This window comes from Mus caroli, unplaced genomic scaffold (genome assembly GCF_978045245.1).
Source record: "Mus caroli unplaced genomic scaffold, Mus_caroli_1 scaffold_20, whole genome shotgun sequence".
Taxonomy (NCBI): Eukaryota; Metazoa; Chordata; class Mammalia; order Rodentia; family Muridae; genus Mus; species Mus caroli.
In genome coordinates this window covers 55,097,042-55,104,531 of record NW_028227275.1, presented here as the reverse complement: position 1 = coordinate 55,104,531, position 7,490 = coordinate 55,097,042, and the positions used below count along the sequence as shown (strand labels likewise).

Sequence of the window (7,490 nt, the reverse complement as noted above, 5' to 3'; positions counted from 1 at the left end):
TCTCTGTACGTAGCCCTGACTTGCCTGGACCTCTGGGATTGAAGGTATGTGTCACCATGTCCATCTGGCTTGTTTTGTGAGACAGGATCTCTCACCAGCCTGGAGCTGGCTGGTGAGCCATGGGATCCGCTGTGTCTGCCTCTTGAGTGCTGGGATTATAAGGCCCCATCACCATACCTGCCCCCCCACACCCCCAAGGTTCTGGGGACTGAGCTTAGGCCCTCCGGAAGTGAGCATTTCACCCACTCTCTTCCCAGGCCAGGCCTTGTTTTCCCTGTGGCCCCCACTTAACATCTGAGGAGGCAGAAGCGAAGGAGGAGCCGTTGGTTATAAGAGCAGGAATTCCTGCCCCCTCCCTGCTCAAGGGAGATTATGTCAGAAGTCTCAAAAGTGACTCTGGCTGGAGTTTGCTTTTTAGGCTAGACTTCCTGCCAGCTGGCCCCAGCACCCATGGTCTCTACCTCCCCAGCACTGAGATGGTAAAGGGCACCACCATACCAGGCTTTAACACGCGTGTGATCAGTCACCTCCATACCAGGCTTTAACACGCGTGTGATCGGCCAGGCCTTCGTGTTTTTGAGACAAGCACTGCACCAAGCTGTACCCTCTCTCCAGTCTCTACAAGACCTTTTATTTTTTACCCCTGGGACTGAGGATGGTGAGGTAAGGGTAGTGCCCAAGGCACACACCGAGGCAAACCCCCAGCCTCTGTAAGACAGGGAAGACAGAGAAATCCTGTCTTGAGAGATATGAATGGTGTGCTTGGTGGCACACACCTTTAACCTAAGCACCAGGGGAGCAGAGGCAGGTGGATCTCTGGGAGTTTGAGCCAGCCTGGGCTTTTTTTTTTTTTAAAGGATCTAGAAGACAGTTCTGAGAAAAACACTTGAGGTTGACCTTTGATTTTGCACGTGTTTACATGTGTGTACATACACCTGCACATGTGCACGGTGGGGGAGCCTGGTAGTTTTAGTGTGATGCCCCCGTAAGCTTGAGTGGCTGTTTGTGGAGGGTTAGGTGGGCTTTGCTGGAGGAGGATGGCCCTGGGTGGGCTGGGAGGTTTCTGAAGACCCCCACCACTGTTCTAACGTTGCCCTCTCTGCTTCCTGTGTGTGGTTGCAACTTGAGTCCTTGGCACTTGGCTTTTAGCAGCCTGGGCTCCACCATTGTGGACTGTGACCCCCTGTACCGTAAGCCACATCAACCCTTCCTTCTTGCAGCTGTCTTGGTTATGACGTTTTATCACGGCAAGTGCAGTTGCATTGGAAAGACTCCATCTCTGAAAACATTCTCAGCGCTCCACATACTCTTGGGTGGGAGGAGGTTCTGTGGCCCAGGGTCAGGCACAGTTTACCCTGCACCCCACTCAGACCTCATTGGCTGCCAGCAGGGGGCATCTCTCTGCCTTCCTCCTGGCTATTGTAGTACAGAGCACAGGGCCACACAGCTCTGGACATAGAAGCCAGCTGCATTAACAAGAAAGAAGACACTGGAATGCCAGGTATGGAGGCACCTGGGAGGCAGAGGCAAGGGGTTAGCCTGGTCTACATAGCAAGTTTCAGTCCATCCAGAGCTACTAGTGACACTCTGTCTCAAAGGAAAAGGAGAAGGGGAGGAGGAAGAGGAGGAGGAAGAAGACAAAGAAGAAGAGGAAGAGGAAGAAGAGGAAGAGGAGGAAGAGGAGGAGGAGTGTTGGGAGCTATTAAGACAACTCTTGATCTCTAAATTGGGCCTCTCCCCCGAGAAGAAAAAGGGGTCAAAAACGGGCCAGCGACACATGGATTCTGAGAACAACCACGGGATGTTCCAGCCCTAAGTCATTGCCGATGTCCTGACTACACCCTGATACCACCAAGTTCCTGCTTCCCCGTGTAGCTGCCAAAAGAAAGGATTTCTATTGCCCCCCTCCCATAAGTACTTCTCCTTTTGCTTGTATTGCCCTACCCCTCCCACTGATAAGTATCTGTACTTCCCCTTTTGCTTGTGCATTTAAGCCTTGGACCTTTTTCAATAGATTTGGGGCCTTGATACAACTTCAGAACGGTTTCCGTACAAGGCCCTCGTCTCTCTCTACCCCCCATTTGGTTCTTAGGAGGAGGTCCCCTCGTGACCCTCAAATAACTGGACCTGCTGGACGGGTCAGAGGAGGAGGAGAAGGAGGAGGAGGAAGAGGAGGAAGAAGAAGAAGAAGAAGAAGAAGAAGAAGAAGAAGAAGAAGAAGAAGAAGAAGAAGAAGAAGAAGAAGAAGAAAACAGCTGCTACTGCTGTCTGACATGATGGTACCCACCTGTGACCCCAGCAGCAGGGCGCTAAGGCAGGAAGACCAGGAGTTCAAGGTCATCTAAGGCTGTGTAGGGAATCTGAGGCCAGCCTGGGCTACTTGAAACCCTTCTCAAAACAACTGAAGCCAAAAGTAACACACACACATACACACACAGACACACAGACACACACACACACACACACACACACACACACACGCACGCACACACTCATTCAGGTCCAAGACCAGGCTGAGTCACTATGTACTCTGGGAAACTGCTTTACTTCTGTGAACTCCAGTTTCCTCTTCAGGAAAATGCTCAGGGGCTTTGCAATGGTCACAGGCCAGGCTGTACTATGACCGTAGCCCAAGTGGAGTCCACCAGGGCCATGCGGTGGCCCAGCACCTGGGCAATGGGGTGGTTGTGGCTTGGTCTTGTAAGTCCACTGCAACAAAGAGGCTCTGCAAGAGGAAAATGTCCCTGCCTGAGCTTTGCAGGTCTAGGGCCAGGCCATAGCAGAACAACATTAAGGAGGAGCTGCAGGCAGAGCCACAGTTAGGTGTATGCCACAGCATGCAGCAGCATCTCACACTGGCTGCCTGGAGGCCACTGCCAGCTCAGTGTCCTGCCTGTCAGACTTAGCTAGTGACATGAGGTGGCCCGGTGAATGCAGGACACCCCTCCCACAGTCAGGCTTGTCCACAGCAGAGGGACCTCAAAAGGTTTTATGCCTCTGCTTCTGGAAGCATGTCCCCCAGCTGGGGACAGCATCCCAGGGCAGAACCACAGGGGCCTGGAGGGCCTCCCAGGCTCCCTGACTCAGTCCCTCTCAAGGACAGTGTGGCCACATCCCCCAACTCCACGGTGCTTGGATTTAACATTGACCACAAGAGAAAGTTATTCCACACCATTCTAAAAGTCAGTCCCTACACCCATCAAAAAGGCACTGATGGCTTTGCCAGGTAGACCCAGCCCGGGTCAGGGCTGCAGAGGCAAAGCCCCGTGTGACAGTCTCCCGTGTTTCAGTCGTGTGTGAGCACTGACTGAGGGGCCAGGGCTGCAGAGGCAAAGCCCCGTGTGACAGTCTCCCGTGTTTCAGTCGTGTGTGAGCACTGACTGAGGAGGACTGGAAAGGATCTGGAACCTTCGGAGGGAACAACAGAGAGTTGTGGGTAATGGTAGGGTTAGAACTTCAAAGCTTCTGATTTGAATAACAAAAGATACTCTGTGGTCCCTGGGAGAGCCAGGAAGCCTTGAAGAGGTTGGTGGTGGGGGTGGGGGTGGGCTCTGGATGTTGGCTTCCTTCTAATTTATCAAGAAGAAGGAGGGGAAAAAAACCGTAAAAATGAAAGATTGCAAAAAAAAATTATTTGATCTCATTCTTTTTGTTCAGAGATGTATTATTTGTGACTATAACCTTTAGGTGGTTAACTATAGTGCAAAACAAATGATTTCCTTCTTAGATCTTGGGGCTTTTCCGGCTTTTAGTTTCTGAGACGAGCTCATGTAGCCCAGGCTAGCCTACCGTATCCTGTTTTCTGTGGTGCTGGGGATCGAACCCAGGGCTTTCTGCATGATAGACAGGAGCTCTAACCACTGCGCCACACTCCCAGCCCCAACTTTGGTGTTAATGAAGACCAGGTTCCAGGCAAGCCGGATCTTCATTCTTCAGAGGTTCCATTGGATGTCACTGCCAACTCAGTGTGCTTACAGGGGCATGTGCTAATCGCCAGAGCTTCTCTAAGGCAGGGCCTCTCTGTGCAGGGCATGGTGGATGATGGAAGGGGAACAGGAAGCTGCTTGGCCAAAGTTCAAGTTCAGTTTCCCTCCAGCAACTACTCACGCCCCTGGGACTCACTTTTCCCATCTGTGAAATGGCTTGTAAGGAAACAATCATCATTTGTCACCTCTGGGGCCTTGCTCTACCCATGAGCTGCCTACAGCAGGCCTGGCTTCCCAAACTGGATGAGGAGCAGCCACGAGTCGCTTGTCAGGCGCTCGCTACACAAAGCCCTAACCTTCCTTCTCAACCCTGATGGCTGGCACCATGGCATGCCCACCCTGGCTAAGCTGGCCCCTTACTGTTCTCCAAGGGCTCGTTTGGCCCTCTTGCACCTTGGGCCCTGCTAGCTGGCCTGTTTCTGGTAGCTCTCCTGGTATCTTCACAGAGTTCTGTGTCTTCTGTCCTCTGCAGAATATCTGCCACGTGTTTTCTTAAAATAGCTAGCCTCAAGTAACAGATTCATTTCCCTGGAGACATCAAGGGTTCTATGAGGCACGTGGGAGACACACTGGCTGTGATCCGAGGCGAGGCAGGTGGTAACAGTGATATTGTGATGGGCAGTGATAGTAAGGATAATAGTGATGGAGCTGATGGTGGGAACGGTGGGCATGGCAATGGTGGTGGTGATGGTGGGGATGATGGGAAGGTTGGGAATTATGAGGGGGAAAATGGTGATGATGGTGGGGAGATGGTAGAGATGATGTGATGGAGAAGGTGGTGGGACCCAGAACCTTCCCATTTTCCAATAAAAGATGAGAGTATTGCTTGTTTCTGTTTTTAACTCCTGGTTTTAAGTGTTGGTAATGCCCCCTCTCAAGTCAATGTTGCGTGGTCCCTGTAACTTTAATTTTTTCAAAGCCTACTTCTAATGATGGTTCTTAAACACTCTGACCTCCCACCACCCACCAGAGGTAGTAGGAAAGAAAGGATACAGGGGAAGTGGACCTGCTTAGAAAGGTTCTCTGGAGCGACTCCTGTGTTGTCTGGAAATTGGCAGTTCAGTTTACAGGTTAGCAGGCGGCGGCAGCTCGGTCCACTCGTGAACACATCACAGGTACACCAGCAGTCCAATTCGATAGAGTTCAGGACAGCAAACATGAATCAGCAGCGGTGGCATGACCTAGCAGAGACAGCCAGGCCTCAGCCTCAGCCTCAGCTCGAGTCAGCAGGAGGGACCAGCAGGACTCCAGGAAAAGTTCTTGGCTGTGCCTCTCAGTGAAGTGAAGATCAGCAAAGACACAAGACCAAGAAGCGTCGTACAGCTACCTCTCCAAGCAAGCCCTCTCACGGTCTGCTGAGTCCTATTTATACTATTTATACTCCCTCCAAACATCACGTGTCTTCCATGGATCTTGCCTCAGCACATGAGTCTGTCTTAGCTGATGTCACTCTGCCAATTGAACCTTGGAAGCAAGAAGCCTCAGCACACCACCAGAAGTTTTTTGGTACATTTCTCTCTATGGAGTCCTGACAGATGCAGCTCAACTATGCACACTGTAAGGTGTCATTAGCGAAGAATCCTTCATCGCGTGTCCTCTCACATGCTTGCCTTATTAGCAGAACATCCTCTCACCTGTGTCCACTTCAGAAGAGCACTCCTTCATGCGTTTGCCCCAGCAAAACACCATCTGACACAACTGACTTTCCAAAGAACCCTTAAGTTTCCACTTCAGGTCCCCATTTGGCAGGAACCATAGACTTCTGGATGAAACACTCACAAATGGTGAGTGTCACTGTCTTCCTGTGGTTCCCAGTGGGATGTGGCCAGCTAGACGGTGAGATAAAGAGACCCCTACAGGTCTCCCATGAAAAGAGGCCTTATTCTGCACTGACCAGGACAGCAGGCAGGTGGCCAAGAAGGGGGTGGACATAGTCAGCTGAGGTATCACCAGTCCCGCAGGGCAAAGGCCAGGCCAGCCAAGGCCATCTGGCCTGTGCTGTAAGTACGGCCCATGATTGTCATGGTAACAGCCCTCCTGCGGGTTGTGGTCCACTCAGCCACTGTAAGTGATAGGGTGAGGTTCAGGCCCCTCCTGCTCCAGGGCAGGAGAAAGAGGGAAAGCTTCTGGGATGCCTGCTTAGCATGGAATGGGCAGAGTGATGCTGGCCAGTCCCAAGGCACTCGGGAACTGAAGGCCACAGGGCCACAGCAGATAAAGAAATGGGGAGCCAAGGTGCACCAGCCACAGCCACAGCCACAGCCACAGCCTGGCATCGGCTGGTGCCCAGCCTGTGAAGATGAGCACACGGGGCCCTGGGACCCTCCACAGGGTACGGCACCTGCCCAAAGGAGAGGAGGGCAGCCAGCTCTGCCTCCTCAGAGCTTCTACAAACATGGGAGGCTTCGTGGATTGAAATGGTAGTGCCTTGTTCTCAGGGTCAGTGCAAACTTGAGGTCAAGAATATGGCTTTGGCATGGGGCACCTAGATCTGAGTCCCCTGGGGCTGCCTCGGTGGCAGTGCATGGATGTCCTGAGAGGGAACCCCCTCTGCCTGGGAACACTGGAGTTTACCTAACACCTTAATGCCTTCTGCTCCCAGATAGTTATTCTGTCCTGAGGAGCTGGGAGGAAAGGAAATACTCACCGGTGGGAGAAAAGGCCCCAGATAAAGGCTCCTGCCAGGATCCCAGCCTTGAGGATGGACTGGCCTGGGTGCTTCAGGCTTTGGGGGCTACATACCGGGGTTCCACTGGAGGAGAGAGAAGCCTGGCGGATTCCGTGTTACATGGAAGGGGTGGCTGGTGGAAGAGTGAGTTGGGGGTCTCTCCCAGGAGCCTGGCCAGCCTGAGCCCTCAGGGCACATTCCCCACTGTGATCCCAGGGGCAGGTAGATGATGGGAGGTTTGTGTGCCCCACTGGAAGCCCAGCTCCTGTACACAATCCACCTTGTATTTGATAGCTTGATTTGCTCAATAGAGACAGTGACAGGAGTACGTGAGGGCATGTCTCAAAGGTCAGCCTGTGAACAGTTCTTGTCACAAAAGGTGACAGGACAGGAGAGAGTCTGCTAAGCCAGCCTTGCTATTGTATGGATGGGTGAGCCCCAAGCTTATATCTGAACCTGGGTCACCCATAAGCAGTCAGAAGTTCAAGCCAAACGATTGAATTCTCTGCTGAAGGAGGAGTCCAGAGAGACCAGTAGGCACCTGCTTGCTGCAGAAGCGTAAATAAGTAAGTTCCGTCTCCAGAACCCATAACAAGGAGCACAGTGGTGCAAGCCAGTGATCCTCATACGGGGAGGTGGACGGGACGCCCTGTGGGCTCACTGTCACAGTGGGAGACCCTGGGTCACAACAAAGTGGGGCTCAGAGACTTAGGAGCCCCTGCTATGCAATCATGAGCACCACAGTTAGGGTTCCAGCACCCTCACAATAATCCAGGCGTCTGTATCATGCCTGTAACCCCAGCTTTGAGGGGAGCAGGGACAGAAGGGTCAGGTTT

The 7,490-nt window shown here is 52.5% G+C and overlaps 1 long non-coding RNA gene across 1 annotated transcript; it reads right to left on the bottom strand.

Annotated features, from left to right (window-relative positions):
* Positions 1–2,526: 2,526 nt before the first annotated feature.
* Positions 2,527–5,928, bottom strand: LOC115030002 (uncharacterized). The gene is made up of 2 exons (XR_003835599.2): positions 4,980–5,928; positions 2,527–4,131 (listed from the first exon to the last, which is right to left on the bottom strand). It is a non-coding gene; the product is annotated as an uncharacterized LOC115030002 (long non-coding RNA).
* Positions 5,929–7,490: the final 1,562 nt, after the last annotated feature.